Genomic DNA, 17438 nt, shown 5'->3' on the forward strand with positions numbered 1-17438 from the left:
AGCTGTTGGCTCAGTTTCGTTCCTTTAGGAGCTGGGATTAGAAAGAAGTGGCTTCCAGGAGACACTTTGTCAGCAGAGCTGCTCTGGACCGGCTGCTTGGCGTGGCAGGGCCCTTCCCAGGCAGCCCAGCCCTCCCCAGCCCTCCCCCTGGCATTGCAACATCTCCTGCTTTCCAAAGAGACAGCAGCCCGGAGAGCAAACACAGGAAACACCAGCCTGGTCAAGGTCTGGGAGGTAAATCTGTAACTTTGGACAGATTGGGAAGATGCTGCTCTGTAATATGTAAATACTCCTTTCTTCCTCCACCAGCCCAGAGCTGCTGAGGGAGCCGATCCCAAACCTCCCTTCATGGTTGAGTCTGCTGAGGAGCCAGGACACAGGTTGGAAATGCAGCCGGGCATGCAGGCTCCCTATTCCCTGGAGACAGGATCCTTCCCTCACTTCTGTAAGTCCTGCCCTGACCCCGGGCTCAGCTGTGGGCTGGGAGGCTCAGGGGACACCACTGAGAGCCTTGCCAAGAGCTGTGCCCAGCCTCCTGGGCACGCTGCTCCTTTGGCCAGCAGTGCCAGCTGGGCAGAGCCTGGATGTGGGACTTGAATTTGGGTGCAACCCTCAGAACACTGTGCTGCAGAGTCCAGACCCTGGGAAAAGCTATTTAACAGGAATGGTGGAGGCGGCAGCTCTGTCCCTGAAGGTCTCTGATTTGGGGCAGGGTGATGGGCAAGCTGAGCTTTTGTTCCTCTCTGTTTCTTCCAGACCCGTGAGTCTGTGTTTTCCTTCTGCAGCAGAGGAAAAGGAAAGTTTTCAGGGTGTGGAGGGGAACACTGTGTTTATTGATGGCTTATACTAAAGGAGTTCTGGCTCATAAAGGGTAAAAAAAGCTCAGGTGGCAGTTACTCATAGAGCTAGCCAAGAGTTTTCCATGAGAATGATACTTTTAACAAAGTGATGGTTCACTAAAAACTGAACCTCTCCTTAGATAAATATTGATTCTATCAAATATATTAAATATGTGTGTGTATGTACAGAGAGACAGAGAGAGAATTCCACTGGAAAACTGTTTTAATGGCCTAATTAATTTCAGATCCCTTTGAACCTGCTTTGGGTTTTGACCTGATTCAATGTGTTTCACCACCTCTGCTGCATATGAGCTTTTTGGAATACGTGGGTATCAATATTCTGACCAAAAGGAATGTATTTACTTGCCTTTACATATTTCCAAGTCACATGAAATATAAACCAGCTACCTCTCTTGCTGCTTTATTAGTAAATATGTCACATATCCATATAAATATCAAGTTTAATTAGCATCAGCAGGCACACTGCCTGATTCCTATATATCAGTAGAACTGATCCAGCCAGATGCAAAGTAAGCTTTACATAAGTTCTGAACTCTGGGAATTAAAACCAACCTGTGTTGGGCAGTAAGTAAAGGAGAGAGAGAAAATTATCTTCTTCTCTAAAAACCTGCCAGCCTGCTTTCACCCCTTGGGATGAAGGAATGCAGCACAAGATCCCTGCTTGGTGCTCAGCCCCAGTCTCAGTTTCAGGCTTAGATTCCACAAATCCTCTGTGGATCACTCCTGGACAGATTCTGCTGTCTGGGAGTGATCCACAGAGGATTTGTCACCAGCTGCAGCCAGCAGAGCCCAGAGATGGGGTCCAGAGTGTGCTGCCCAAACCAGCTGCAGGTACTCCCGGCCTGGCCCCTTCCACTCTGCGTCTGTCAATTAAGTGAGCATCCTTCCCATCCTGACTTTTCCCAGCTGACCTTTTTAAGCTCAGTTGCAGGTTCTTCCCCCTGACAGCTCTGAAGATTCATTCTGAATGCTGCAGAGGCTGTTTGGTTTAGGGGAGAGGTCTGCAACCTTTCCCTTCCTCAGAGAGCAGCTCACTCACGCACACCCCAAACCAGGGCGGGGAGCTGGGAGATGCTGCCTGTGCCTGTCCCTGCACACAGAGAGCTGGGAGCTGCCTTTGGCACGAGAGAGAAATGTCTGTGCCAAGCTCCCAGGGAGCTGGGAAACCACAGGGGACTGTGGGGAATGGATTTGTAGAGAATTCTTAAAGCTTGACAGAAGGTTCGCATAGTGCGTGTGCCATGGAATAGCACAGACATTGAGAGAGAAATGGAACTAGGAACAAGTTTCAAAGGATGGTTTGGTAAATAAGACTGGGTATTTTGGAGAAATAGAACTATGAAAGACGCATTGTAGTAGGACCCACAAGGGGTAATTTTAGATGATTGGCTTTAAGGCCTCTACAGCAAAAACTGACAGGCCAAGAAATGCCTATAATGTATTGTAATTAAGAATTATTGGCTTCTGATTGTGATGGTGTGAATTGTAACACCTGTATTGTCTCACCCTTCTCATTGAGACTGAAAAAGGAATAAAAGTTTTTAAAACACCTCTCAGTTGCTCCATCTCTGGGTCAGAAAAGTGCTTAATCTGACATGGAACAACAGGAGCAACTCCTGCTGCAACTTTCATGTCACTCCAGTGACCTCTGAGGGAGAAGACTTTTCTCACTCGGCTGCTCCTTGCAGTGGAGACAGAACATTAAAAGCACTTTAATTAGCTAATGAGAAGGTTGCTCCTAGGCCAAACCTAGACTGTTGTAGCAGTGACAGTGGAAAGGGTGGGAATGTCTTTGTTTACAGATACTTTTTGCTTCAGCCAAACCCCCAATAACTTTTTTTCACCCACAGGATGAGGCTAGAGGGTGGCTTGGAATTAGATTTCTCCCACCTTGCTGTGGTGCTGGTGTCTTCCCTTGCTGCTGCTGCTTGCTGGGGTGATTCAGAAGCCAGGCTGAAAGCCTTCCCTGTGTGCCTGGTGTGATGCCTGGCTCTGTAAATCAGATTGTGACCAGTCTAGCCTGGGCTGAGCAATATCCTGCTGCCCTTGGGAGAGGCTGGAGCTGTCTGGAGCAGGATCCTTTGTTCCCTCTCCTGTGTCCAAGGGGCAGTGCAGCAGCTCTGAAGGACCAGGATGCCAATGCATGCTCTGTCCCTGATGTCAGTGGTTGCTGAGCACAGCTCTCTCCTCAGATGAGCCCTTCTGCCCTGTGGGGATTCTGGGAAGCCCTTAGCTCCCTTCTTTCTAATGGGAAGCCTTTGATACAGTTCTGGCAGAAATTGCTCTCACCTTGGCCTGCCTCTTCTGAGCTTTCTCAGAAACGTGGCTGCATCCTGAGCAGCACATTTTGGGGCCAGGTTTTGGATGGTCCATTTCCTACCTGTGAGGGGTGGCAGAGGTGACAGTGGCATTGTGGGGAGGCCAGGCTGCCTCCTCTCCCAGCTGGCAGAAGTCCTGTGCTGTCAGGAGTTTTACAAGGGCTTTATCTGTATTTTTTTGTTATAGCTCATTTTACTCTGGTCATGTATGCATTTGTAGCTAGAGTAAAGCCTCTGTTTTGAGTGTTTGGAGGAAGAAAAGCATTACACTGCAAATGCTGTAGGAGAATCGGAGTTCAGAGACCGAGACAGGCTCAGGGGTGGATTCTTCAGTCGTTGGCACCAGCCCTGCTGGGCTTGAGGGCACAAAGCCGAAGTGCACAAGGAATCTCAGTCTCCTTCTAAAAACAAACAAAATCCGAGCCTGCCATCCCTCAGCACCCTGGGGACTGCATGGTGGCTCTGCTGCAAACCCAGGGCACATGAAGCTGCCTGGGGAGTGGGGCTGTTTGGAGGTGCAGGCTCACCCTTTCTGTTTGGAGGTGCAGGCTCACTCCTTTCTCCTTGGGTCCATTTCTTTGGGATCCCCAGTGGAAAGGAAGGCATGGGAGCAAAGAAGTCTTGTCTGGGAGCTGGGAGCTGCGCTGGCTGGTCCTTGGCATAGCAGCCTGCAGGGTTAGAGGAGAGTACAGCATGTTTTGGGAGGAAGGCTGCCCTGATGTTAGAGGAGAGCACAGCGCTGTTTTGAGGGAAGGCTGCCCCGATGTCTGGCTGGCCCTGGGGGGCAGCGAAGGGGTTAAAGCTCAGCCGTTCTGCCCAATCAGTCTGGCTTGCCTGTAATAACCAATTAACCAAGTGTAATTGTGCAAATCCATATGTGGCAGTAATTACCAGAGAGATTAATGGATTCCTTCCTTTGGAAGCGGAGCCCACCGCAGCTTGCCAGCGTCCCCCCGCCACCCCAAAGGGCTGGCAGAGGGGGCAAACAGGGAGTGCTCTTCCCTGGACACTCTGTGGTGAAGCCAAGCGGACAGGGAGGCCCTGTGGGGACTGCCCTGTGCTTGTTTAAATAACCCTTTTCATCTCCCTGCTCCCCTCAGGTCCAGCTCTGCTCCCTGCCTCCTGAGGACAGTTCGTGCCCAGCCTGTCCAAGCCTGGGCTGCCACGTCCCTGCCCTCCCCATTGTCCATTCATTCCCTGCTCCCTGTTCCCCTGTTTAGCCCTAATTGCTGCAGAATATCGAGCCTGTTTGCCCTCTTCTTTTGTAGCTTTGTTATTTTAGCTGCAATGGGTAATCCAGCAGACTGTTAAAGGCATACACCAGGCGAGGAGGGGACAGCAGGGTGATGGGGGCAGGATTTCAGGCCAGGATGTGGGGTTGTGTTTGGGGGAATGGCAGCCTGCAGCCAGGCTGGGCCTGACACATGCTCCAGGGTGGGTTTTCTTCAGGAGATGTGACCAGGGAAGCCAAGAGTGACCCTGGAGCATGTGAATATTCCCCCCTCCTTCTTGGATGTTATGGTTCTTGGTTCAGGTGTTGTGATAAGTTGTTTTTTTTTTTTTTTAATTGGGTTTTGTTGCTGGATTTGGTTTTGATGGGGTATTATGTTTTCAAAGGATATGTTTTTTAAGGTTTAAAATGGCTTTTATGGGTCGTAGCATGAAGTAGAGGGGAGGTTTTTAATTCTCTTGTGGTGACTTTTATTAGCGTGAGTATGTAGTGTTTGTGTTGGTGGGTTTGAGGTTTTTAAAATATTTATAATTGCATTATTGTTTATTAAAGCTCCTAACGCTCTGGGGGGTGAAACAGGGCACTGAGCGCTGCTGAGGGAGGAGGGGGAGCATTTGTGGACCTGTCCCCTGGCCAATCACCGCCTGGGCAACACAGACCCCTCCACAGCTGCACCAGCACCTTGAGCACTGAGATACAAAGAGCTTTGTCCCACCCTGGTTAGACTCGACCCACATCACAGGCAGAGGGAGCTGGGAAGAGCTCAGCCCCGTTTCTGGGCTGGGCCATGCTCCCTGGCATGACAGGGATGTCGTGCAGAGCCCCAGCCCGTGGGGAGGGCTGCAGTGCTGGCTGGGGAGCCATTGTCACCATTGTCACCATTGTCACCGGCTGCACGCACAGGGCCACTCGTGCCCCGGGGGTGGCTGTGCCTGCTCAGCAGGGGATGGGGCAGGTGGCTGCACTGGGATGCCAGGGAGTGGTCACATCACATCTCATGTCAAGCATCCTCCCTGCCTTCCTGTCCAGGCTGGAAAGGGGGTGCTGGGGTTTGAACCTGGCTTTGTGAGTTTATTTATTTGTTTGTTTGCCCTCTGTGTGTAGGCTGGGATTTGGATTTGTGTGGGCCAGGCGAGAGCTTGTTCTGGGTGTAAAAAGCACTCAGACAGAGCCAGGCCAAAGGTCTGTCCACCTTGAAAATGATGGATGCACCCAGGGAAGACAGGAGCAGGGTGAGTCCTGCCTCCAGCAGGTGCCCAGCAGCAGCCTGAGCTGCTCAGCATCTCCCATCACTGATAACCTCGTGGGTCCAGGACAGGCTGCCCCCAAATCTGTGAGGAAATCTGCACAGACATCCCTGCAGAGCACACCTGGCTGTTCTCTGCCAGCCCTGGCCACATCCACTGCCACTCAGATGGTTGTTGGGAGCCAGGACATTCCTCTGGCTGCCCTGGGTGATTCCAGACCCTGGCAAGGGGCTCAGAGACCTTGGCACAGAGTCACAAACACCTGTGCCTTTGATTTTAGCCCATGGAAACAATTACCAACTTTGTGTGAGGATTTACAAGCCACAAGAGTTTGAGTAGAATGACAGTGAATTTGTCACAGGGTGAAAAAGTAGAATTTTGGGGATTTAGAATGGGAGTTCAAGAGGCAAGATGGAGAAATCTGGGTGTGTCCTGTCCTTCTTGTCCTCCATCTTCTGCTGTGATGGTGACACTTTTGGATTGGTTTAGAGCAGAGACAGAGTGTCTAACACAGGTGATAGGTATTGGAAAATTATTGTAAATAAAGTACACACAGTTCTTAGTATAAAAAGGTGACACCACCCCAAGGGCAGGGACTGTGCCACAACCCGACCTGCTGGACAGATCTCAGCAGGGCAGAGAAAGAATGGAACAGACAAGAGAAAATAAACAACCCTGAAAAGCAGAGCTGAGGAATCTCAACTTCTTCTTCGGTCACAGGGCTGGGAAAAAAGAGACTTTCTGATACCTTGGAGATCATCTCAACCACAGAAACCCAGAGAGAGGGTGACAGATGTAAATGACCTTTTTCTCATTGCTGACTTGTTGCAAAGGCCAGGAATGTGGCTGCTCCCTGGGAGTGGCTGTGCAAGGTGCTCATCAGAGACACAAGCAAGGCTCCTCTCCAAGGAGGGTTACAGATGATGGGGGAGGTTCTGGGAGATTCTCCCCTGAAGGTGATGGGAAGGCACAGAAAGGTGAAAATTCCCAGAGGAGTGGGAGAGGTGGAGAACACTGACTGAGATTCTGCTTTTGGGTCTCCTTGCTTGGTGTTCTGGGAGCCAGGCCACACAGATTGCTTGGTTTCCACCCAGCAAAAGGCACCAGGGCTGCTCTTGGCCATTCCAAATGAGATTGTTTTGTTTGTCAGAGAGGTGTGTCTCCTGGATTCTTTCAGCTCTTCCATTTCACCTGCCCGTGGGTTCATCAATACTGCTCTTCCTTTGCTGCTTGCTTGTCCTGGGTCAGAGGTTTTGTGTGCCAAAGTATGGCAGGTAAATGTGTTTCCTGGCTCTGCTCTGCTTGGGGGATCTTTCCTTTCTGGACAGATTCCTGGGGGATTCAGGGAAATTCTCAGGGCACTGAGGGGTGTATCTTGCACAGTCTATGGTGGGCTTGAGGAGTTGGGTCCTTGCTGCCCTGGATTTTAGGTACCAGGCCTGTCAGATTTAGTAGATAGGTGTGATTTAAAAGCCTCATTACTTAAATGAGCCTAATCTTAAATGGGGACTAATTTGTGTGGATATGGCTTGGCTCTTAAATACCCAGAGTTCCTGGTGGGAACACCCCATGGCCTGTGCTGATTCCCAGACTGTGCCTGGGAACTCTCTGATAGGAATTAGCAGTCTTTGCAACCATCAGGACAGGACAGACCCTGGGACTGGTGAATTTATCAACCTTTGAGGGTGTGCTCCTGGTCTGGAAAACTTAAAAGCCTGAAAAGAGACTGGGCTCCCGATTTTTCAGCTGGGATATGTCTGGCTGGCAGAGGAGACAGCTCTGTGGAGAAGCTGATCTTCAGGGCTTGCTGACTTAAGTCAGTGCACATCAGTGCAGTGCCAGTTCCTGACTCTGCCCACGTCATCCCAGGTCATTTCTCTGCTTCTGCTGTGTAGAGGCTGCTCCTTCTGCTCAGAGGCTCAAAAGGACAGGGCCAAAATGTGTGGCTGCTGCTCTTTTCTCTCCCTTTCTTTTTCCTGAGAAGGGGTTGAGGGGCAAAGACCAGATATTTGACAGCAAATGTCATTCCACATCCCTGCAAACTCCTCAAGTGCTCGCTCCTTGCTGTTGGGCTGTCATGTGTGGTGTGGTCTGTCCCTGCCTTGATCCTGGGCTGCTCCTTCCTTTGGAGCATGGGGAATTTTGTCATGCTCCCACAGCTTTAAATACCACTGGGTTTTCCATTGGCACAGGGGAACTTGTGGCCTTTGAGGAGAGAAGTTGAAAGACAATGGAGGAGGAAAGGGATGCTCACTGCAGCTGCCTCCCAACCCACCCCTGGGCTGCACAGGGCTGTGAAGGGATTTAAACATCTTCTGCAGGGGAACCTTTCTTGCTGGAGAACATCTTGGCTGAGTTTCACGTGGTGTTTGTCTCCCTTTGGCTGCCACCAGAAGGTGAGTCCCAGGGGAAGGACAGCTGCTGGGACAGATGAGAGCTGTGTGTCTGTGTGGGCAAAGGGGAGGCTTGGTCCTCTGCACCTCAGACAGACTGGACTGGCAGAGCCTGCTGGAATTGGTTGCACCCATAAAGCGATAACCTCAAAATGAACCCGTTGCTTTTCTGTGAAATGGAAATGTCTGCATGGCTTAGAGGACAGGCACAAACTACCAAGGGTGGAGTGGTTTGGGCCACCAGTGAGGGTTGAGCTCTTTATATTTATATCCCCCTTCTCCTTTTTTTTTTCTGCCAGTTCATGAAGGGATCCTTTGGGTTGGCTCATCTTAAATACATCATTTTATGCCTCATTGCTTGGGTTGTGCTTTATTTATTGCAATTGCCATGTCTGGGTTGTCTGTCTCCAGGTCTGGTGTTTGTGGAGAGGCTGTGTGGGTATATCTGCACCAGAGCATGGACAAGGCTGCTTCTCTGGGCAAAGATGGGCTCTGGTTTACTGGCTGGGGGAGTATGGTGCTGGGCTTTTATTCCCTGATGACTCAGAAGCATGACTGAGGGCTTTCACAGGCAGGGCTGCTGGGTTGGGGCATTTGGAGCAATGGAAACTTGTTCCAAGGCTTGCCTGAAATTCCTGAGTGGAGTTCAGGAGATCTATCCCCAGGAATCCTGTGTCATTACAGAAGCAGGAGATCTTTGTGCATGACAGGAGACAGCAAAGCTTAAAGAAACCTGCCTCTCCCTCCTTGAGGGAAAACCACTTGGGTTTTTGTGGTATCTGATTTCTTTCCCTGCTCTCAGATGATACAATGGACAGGAAGAAATCTACTGTAAAAGAGGTTAAATGGGGCAATGGTACCTGCAGAAGTGAGGTAGAGGTGGGATCCAGGTGAGCTGTGTGAGGAGCTCCAGAATCCTGTGAGAGGGGCAGCCTCCCACTGTGGCTAACAGGAAATGCCTCAGTGACTGGAGCAAGGACTAAACTCCAAAGAGAGCTGCCTGAGAAGGGCTGACTGGAGCTGTGCCGTGGTGATTTGGTGAATTTGTGACTCTTGGGCCCTTGGTCCAGATCTAAAGCTCTGTGGCCATGTGACCCATAGTGCTAATTTGGCATAAACGCCCTCTCCTTCCTCAGATCTTTTCAAATTATTGTAATGGGGCCAATTTGATAAGTGAGGCTTTATCCTGGACCAGATCTGCCAGAGAGCAGACTCTGTTGGAGACAGGTGAGGAGAGAGAGGAGTGATTCAGGGAAAGCTGGAGCCCTCACTGTGGCATTAATGTGACAGTGTGCAGTCAGAGGCTCACACCTGATCCAGGCAGAGCTCAGTGCAGAACCCCAGTGTGAACAAGTGTGGTATTTTTGGGGTTCCCCAGATGGAGGAGGAACTGAGAATCTGACTCCATGTTCTTAGAAGGCTGATTTATTATTTTATGGTCTACATTATACTAAAGAATACTAGGCTAAAACTGTACTAAAGAATAGAGAAAGGATACAGACAGAAGGTTACAAAGAATGATAATGAAAACTTGTGACTCCTTCCAGAGTCTGACACAGCCTGACCCCGATTGGTCTTTAAGTCAAAACAATTCACATGTTGGATAAACAATCTCCAACCACATTCCAAAGCAGCAAAACACAGGAGAAGCAATTGAGATAATTATTGTTTTCCTTTTTCTCTGAGGCTTCTCAGCTTCTCAGGAGAAGAATCCTGAGCAAAGAGGATTTTTCAGAAAATATGATGGTGACAAACAAGCTTGAAGCTGTGGCTTTTCTTGGAGAGAACACGAATCAGAAATCCAAAAGTACCTGCTGAGCTCCCCTCTCCCATGGCAGGACCCAGAGGGACCTGGGATTAGATGTCTTATGATAGATATCTGCCTTCTGGGCTTTTGGGGCCTGCCTGCTGTGGCTGGGACCTTGGGGACCCATGGCATTGCCCTCAGCCATGTGAAGCTGTTCCTCTTGGATGCCTCCAGCCTTCCTCCCCTGAGAAAGGAGCTACTCCAAGCAGAAATAACCCTGTTCCCTTGAACTCCAGCACAGCCAGGTTTGCCTGTCAGGTATAAATAGACCATTTGAGGCAGCTGGACGTGATGGAGATTGACAGGTTGTCTCCGGAGTTTTGCACTTGCTGAAGCAGGAGGAAATGTAAAAGCATCGAGGTGGGGATGCACAGCATGAGAGCAGCAAGCAAAGCCCCCCAGGTGCACAACAGGCTGTGCCACCTGCCAGGGAGGATCCAGGTGGGGGCCCTTGGTGGCCCTGAGCAGGATACTGCTGTGACAAGACCTTGCCCAGCCTGTGGTGAGCCATGTGAGGTCCAGCAGATGCCTTGCGTGTCACCAGCTCAGCCTCTGGCTCTGGTGTTGTGAGGTTCTTAGGAGGAGGTGAGAGATGAGAATTTGACTCCAAATTCTCAAAAGGCTGATTTATCATAATACAATATAATATAATATAATATAATATAATATAATATAATATAATATTCATATAATATATCATATTAATATATAATATATAATATATAATATATAATATATCATATATCATATATCATATATCATATGTATTATATCATATATATTATATATTTATTACAATATATATTACATTATATATATTATTTTATATATATAATATATATTTTATATATATTATAATATATATTATAATATATTTGTATTTATAATATTTATATAAATATATATAATATATAATATATAATATATATTATATATATACGATATATATTCTATATTATATTATATTATATTATATTATATTATATTATGTTATATTATATTATATTATATTATGTTATATTATATTATATTATATTATATTTTAAAACCATACTAAAGAAAGAGAAAGGAGATATTAGAAGGCCTGATAAGAATGAATAATAAAAATTTGTGACTCCTCAGAGAGCGTGACACAGCTGTCTGTGATTGGCTATTAATTAAAAACAATTCACCTGCTGGGTAAACAATTTTCAAAAATCATATTTTAAAGCAGCAAAACATGGAGAAGCTGAGGCTTCTCATCTTGCCTGGACAAGAAATCCCAGTGAAAGGATTTTTCAGAAAATATCACAGTGATATCTCGCCAACAAGTCTGCTCACAGAAATCCAGGTTTCCCAGCAAAAAGAGAATGAAGAATAGAGTAGGATCAAGGGGGGAAAAAAGGGATTGAAAGTTTTCCAGAAGTTCTGTAGAGACAGGTATGGGGACTAAGTTTCACTTATTTAGGCAAATAAGCCTCTAAATCAGGATTTATTTGTGACTGAGGGTTGCCTTTTTAATTTTTTTTAAGTACTGCAAGCAATAGTGGAGGGTTAACCTGGACAAGGAACATCTTCTGTTGAGATGCTTTGTCTGAAAAATGGTTGTGGGCAAACTGGGAAATTGCATGGGCTGTGTCTTTCAAGATTTCTCTGAGAACCCTGGATTTTGGTTTTGTTTTTTTTTTCAGCAGATGAGGAAATCCTGGTCAGGGTGTAGTTTTCTTTGAAGGAAGATGGCCTAACTGTTTTCAGGCATTTTGCAGAAATCTCAGCTTCATATCATGAGAACAGCAGGGTTAAAGATGGGCTTGTGTTTAAATGACAACCTGTGTGTTCTCGGGTGTTCTGAGTGGAAAGTTTGCTTGCAGGGTGCTATCAAGCAGGTATCAAGTGAACCTTTCTTCACCTGGGATATCCTTTGAATATCCCTTGCTGAACACCAAATGACTTGTCAAGGTGAACTTAAGAGCTGAGTGTTCTTTTCCCAACAAAATCCCTTCTGGACACAAGGCCCTTTTGTCAGAGACCTGCTTTTGGATCTGAGCGACTTCAGCGCTTGCACATAGAAATCCTCACTTCATCCAGTGCTCATCCACCCTGGAATCCTGGTTTTACAGCACAGGTTGCTGTCCTGTGCCATGGATAAGAGAAATAAGGTGCTTCCCTTCAAGTGTGAGGGATGGGGGACTCTCCCAGCTGGAATGCTGTGGTTCCTTGTTTGTCTCTCTGATCTTTATTCCAGGAAAGGTAAAAAGGTGGAGTGACCTGTCTGAAAGCAAGGAGGGAGCTGTGAACTCCCAAACTCTGAGCTTCCACCCTCTCAACCCCACCACTGCTTCAGTATACAATGCAGGCCCAAACCCCTTTGTGCTGCAGCACAAATCCCCTGCATCACAGGCTTGCTCATTCCCGTGCAAAAAAAAAAAAAAAATTTCCCAACCCAAAGCAGCCGATGCTTTTGACCAAGTATTATTTTCCAGAGGATCCAAATGGCCACTTCTTTGGATCCACCTTCCCAGGAATCCTTTGTGCATGCTTTTCCATGACGCTGCTGACCTTTCTGCTGGGGCAAGGGGGAGTCTCTGGGAAGCACATAGGCAGTGATTCTTCACTGGCACAAAGGCTGGGATTGTTGGCAGCTTGACGCCCCAGAAAGTGTCTAATTGACTCTGCTCTCTCTAGCTGGGCTCCCAATGGATTTTCTGCCTCAGGATATCTCATGGTTATAGTGGACCTGTTGTTTTTGCTGCCCTCATGATATTCAAAAGTGCATTGTTGGAGCGGGGAGCTCCAAAAGAGGCAGAGCCGCCTGTTGCCCTGCCAGTTGTGACCAGCAGTGCCACAGGGCCACCTGCCAGCCTCACCGAGGGCTCCAGCCTCTCCTGGAGCATCCTCTGGGCTCCATGGGTACAGCTGGCAGGCCTAAATCTGCCCTTTGCATCCCAGGGAGTGGCAGCATGGGAATATCTCTGCTGGTTTAGCCATGTTTGTTCAGCCTGATGCCTTGGAGTGGCCACCCAGAAGACAGGCTGGGCAAGATTAAGAGAGTAAAAGTGGGAATTTATTAAAGGCTTTCTATAGCTACGCTGTCACCATTACATTTTCTGAAAAATCCCCTTGCTAGGATTTCTTCTCCTGGGAAGCTGAGAAGCCTCAGAGAAAAAGGAAAACAATAATTATCTGATTTGCTTCTCCTGTGTTTTGCTGCTTTGGAGATTGTTTATCCAATAGGTGATCATTTGATTGGTTTCATGTGAATTGTTTTAACTTAATGACCAATCACAGCCAGGTGTGTCAAGGCTCTGGAGAGAGTCATGAGTTTTTCATTAGTATCTTGCTAAGCCTTTTGTAAGTATCCTCTCTGTATTCTTTAGTTCTATTCTATAGTTCAGTATAGTATTCTTTAATATAATATAGATCATAAAATAAGAAATTAGCCTTTTGAGAACATGGAGTCAGATTCATCATTTCCTCCCTTTGTTGGGGGACCCCAAAAATACCACACTACACCTTGGGCAGTCAAAAGCCTCACAGAGGGCCTACACCCAAGCTGGACAATGGTCACAAGCTTTTCATACAGTTATAAGTTTGGTCCATTTACATATCAGGGGTTAATCCTCCAATTACAGCTTCAGGTAATGAAGTCATTTACTCCAGGTTTGCTCTCCAGCTCACTGTTGTTTACATCTCCCTGGGCCTGAGACAATAAGGTGTCCTTGAGTTTCAGGCCCAGAGAGGAATTGTTTTGTCTGAATAAAATGGGAGAACAGCAGCTGACAGGCTATGAGGTTTTAGTTATACACTAAAGCAGCACAGGATCTGAAAAATAGAAAAGCTAAATCCTAAGGCATCAGCTCCAGTGCATCTCCAGTGTGGGCTTGGCCCAGGTGCCTTTGGGCTGGGCAGAGGCCTTGTCAGCTATCTCTGTCACCTTGCACAAATGCCTGGGAGTGCTTTACCTTCATCTGTGTCAAAAGACCTCAGCGCCACCACCACTGGTGCCTGTCTGAGGAGGTAATTCCCCGCAGGATTGGGCAGCTGGGCTCTGCAACCAGCAAAGCTGCTGGAGGTGCTTAGGCAGGCGTAAGAGGATTCAGTGACACCACTGATTAGTGTCCAGGGCCTCATTAGGACGCTGGTAATTGCAGGTCTCCCAAGGTTTAAACAGTCTTCTTTAAATCTGCCCCCAGAGGCTGCGCTTGGCTGCATGGCACGGTGCTTTCTGCAAGGTAGGCAGTGCCCTCCCTCCCTCCCTCCCTGCAGCAGCCTGGCACCGGGGATGGCATCCCCTGGCACCCTGGGCATGGCACTCACACTGGGTGGGGCTCAGGGACAGACAGGGAAGGCCTGGGGAGGAGCAGAGGGCAGGCTGTGCTCCTGCAGGTGTGTTGGTGGTGCTGCTGTTTGAATGTGCTGCTGTCGGTAATTGCATTAACCCGGAGGGGCTCTGGGCTTAATTTCATTATCTTGGTGTCTGTGGTTATTGCTGGGCACGAGGAGGGGCAGGGATGGATGGGGAAGGGCTGATGCAGCAGGTCCCTTCCTTTCCATCTCCAGGGAGGCAGCTTGCTTTTGGTGACTTGTGCCAGTCCCAGGCCAGTGCCATGGACCAGAGCAACACATGGATGAGGTTGGCTCCATGCACTGTGCCAGCCTGGAGAAATCCAGTTTCAAGTCCCTGCTCTGGCACTGACTCCCTGTTTGGCCCTGAGCAGGTCACCTGGTGTCTGTGTCACCCTCAGAGGCCAGCAGGGAGGAGAATGGGCATTTTGGCTCTTGGGGCACTCAGCCTGGTAGCCCTTATCGCACCTCATTAGCCATGGGAAGGGAGCCCCAGCCCCAACACCAGCACCCCACAGGAAGTGGTTTTCCTTGGAATTCTGTCACTCTGGAGCAGTGTGGCAGCAGGAAGATGAATGCTGTGGGATTATAAGAGCTGCAACCTTTTTATTTGGCCATATCTATGGCATCAGTATGTACACAGACTGCCTTTGCCTTTAAACAAAGATGAGGTGGGGCTTGATAGAATTCTTGAGCATATTTACGTTTTTCCTAGTTCAAGGAAAAGGGACCATATTTACTTCCCAGCTTTCTTGGTTCTGGCACAAAGTGGGATAAAATTATTCCCCTGTAGGCCCTTATGCAGTCAGGCTCCAGAGACCAGCATCCTAAAGGCTTGGTGGAGCAGTACTGGTGGAAGAGTTCTTTGTGATGCCATTCCAGCACACTCAGAAATCCATCTACAGTATACAGTGGCCTTGGAAAGTTACCTGGAAGGTGAGTGAGTGAGCTGGAGATCCCAACACAACATTAGCATCTTGGTTGGCTTGAATATTTCTGCTTTGTCAGGAGTCCTGCTCTGACTGATGTCCCCCTGTGTGGCTTCTGGCTGCCCCCTGGCAGCACTGAATCCCATCTGGGTGCAGCATGGCCATGGTTTTCCTTCCTAAATTAACAGTGGCAGTCATAATGCCTTCTCCTTTTACACAACAACAAGGACAGGCAGGGGAATAAAAAGCATTTAATACTCTGAAGCTGTGAATTGTGCTATTCTACAAGAAACAGAGGGGCTGCCTCTGTAGGGTCCTGCAGTGCTGCTTAAGAGAGGCTGGGCTGGCTCCTTAGAGTCCATCACAAACTGACTCGGGTGCAGGGACTGGAACTTCTCCACGCTCCAAAATCCATGGTGGCCTCCTAAATTAATTGCCTGCCACTTGATTTGCCTGAGGAAAGGGCCAGGAGGGGTTTCCTTGAAGTTGCTCTGTGTGTGCATGTGTTCTGCAGTGCTAAGCACTCACTAACCCAGATCTGCTAAAAATCAATAAAGTAATCCACTTACTGCTTGGGACTGCCAACCTTTTTAAGGAGCTCAGAGCTGTTTTGTCTTCTTTCCTCTCCCAAAGAAAGAAAAGAGCTGTGGGGAAGGGGGTGCTGACAGAGCTGGTCTAAAATCAGGCTCTTTGCTCTGGGCAGATCAATAAAAATAATTCCCTACTAAAACTTCATTAGCATGGAATTAAAGCCGCTGAGATCCCGCGTGCTGGGTGAGAATAAATGGTACAGCTAAACCTCGGCACGGCTGGTGCTTAGAACACAAAGCTGCTCACACCTCCCCGTTCCCAGGGCATGCAGCTGCCTCTGCCCCTGCCTGGCAAGGGCACAAACCCTCCTGGCCAGCCTGAGGGCAAGGGACAAGCCAGGCTGGCATGGCAGGTGGAAGTCAAACTGGTGTGTAAGAGTGGATTTGTGTCAAAGCAGCACCTGAGTCCTGGGTGCTGGTGGGGACCAGGGGGACAAGGCCACACTGCAGCTCTGCATGGGCGCTGGACAGGCAGGCTTTCCATCATGCCAGAGCTTTCCCATGACGCCAAATCAGAGAAACATCCCTCCGGCAGGCTGCACAAAGTCCCTCTCTCGTGTGGAAGTTTTGGATCTTATTGAGTGTGTGTGTTTGTATGTGTGTGTGTGTGTGAAAAATCACTTTTGAAAGCAGGTTGCTCGCTAGGTTTTTTTTTGATTGAAAAATGTTTCTTTCAGTCTTGTGACAGAGGGGAAAAAAACTTGCCCTGCTGCGAAATCCAATTTTCTATCAGGAGATTGAAACAAGGCACCTTGCAGCGTGATCCTCAGCAGTGCCCTGGGTTTCTACCTGCAGGGCATTGAGGTATCCCTGCCTGGTGCCAGGCTTTTGCTTCCTGCTCCTAACAAGGATCCCAGCGTGGCTGTTAAAGGACAGCAGTGCAGGCAAGGCCAGTATTGTCCTGAAACAGCAAACTTTGCCAACAGGTTAGAAATCCTTGTGGATTGACACTCATGGATTAGACAGGGTGGAGTGTGGGGCAGCCTCCACTGAAACACGAGCTGTGCCTACATCTCCTGCACCTGGATGCAGCTGTGAACACTGGAAGGACTGGCCTGAGCTGAGGACATTCCCTGGGGATGACCTTGTTGGATGTTGGGGTGGTGGCAGGGCAGGACACCAGCTCAGCTGAACAGGAGAGGGACAGAACACAGCACCACACAGTCAGATCCTGCTGTGTTGTGCTCTGGTGCTGGTCATCAAATCCTTTTGGTCTCCCTTCCCCAGGGCTAAAAACTTGTGGCCAGTGAGAGTGATGTGTGCTCAGCTGCCTCTCCTCCTCTAAAAACAGTTCTGCAGTGCCATTAATGTTTGTGCAGCAAAACAAACGAGATGTGAAAGGTGGCAAGATAGAAAATACAAGAGTGATCTCTGCTGTTTGTATTCCCCCTGCAAGACTGCAGTTGCTTGGTGGCTTTTTTTGCCTCAGTAGAACCTACTCTGAATACTGATCTCTTGGTTGTTTTTTTAACTGTGAGAAAAAAAGAAGGTATGTGTAAACCTAGGCCATGGCTAATGGGCTATACAGAATGCTGATACTACTGCCTGCAAACCTCCTTGCTCCTGACAAGGAGGTTATCCATTTCTTCTGCTCTGTGGAGATGCACTCCCAAGTGTTAGGTTCCCATTCCCAGGTAAACTCTAAGCCCTGGAGCAGATGCAGAGCAGAAATTGGAGGAAATAAAATCACCTTTTAAAAATAAAGGCTGTTAACATAAGGGAGAGGAAAAACCTTTTCCC

The sequence above is a fragment of the Melozone crissalis genome, unplaced genomic scaffold (assembly GCF_028551555.1).
Source record: "Melozone crissalis strain CALT ecotype California unplaced genomic scaffold, PUWL_Pcris_2 ptg000045l_1, whole genome shotgun sequence".
NCBI classification, from domain to species: domain Eukaryota; kingdom Metazoa; phylum Chordata; class Aves; order Passeriformes; family Passerellidae; genus Melozone; species Melozone crissalis.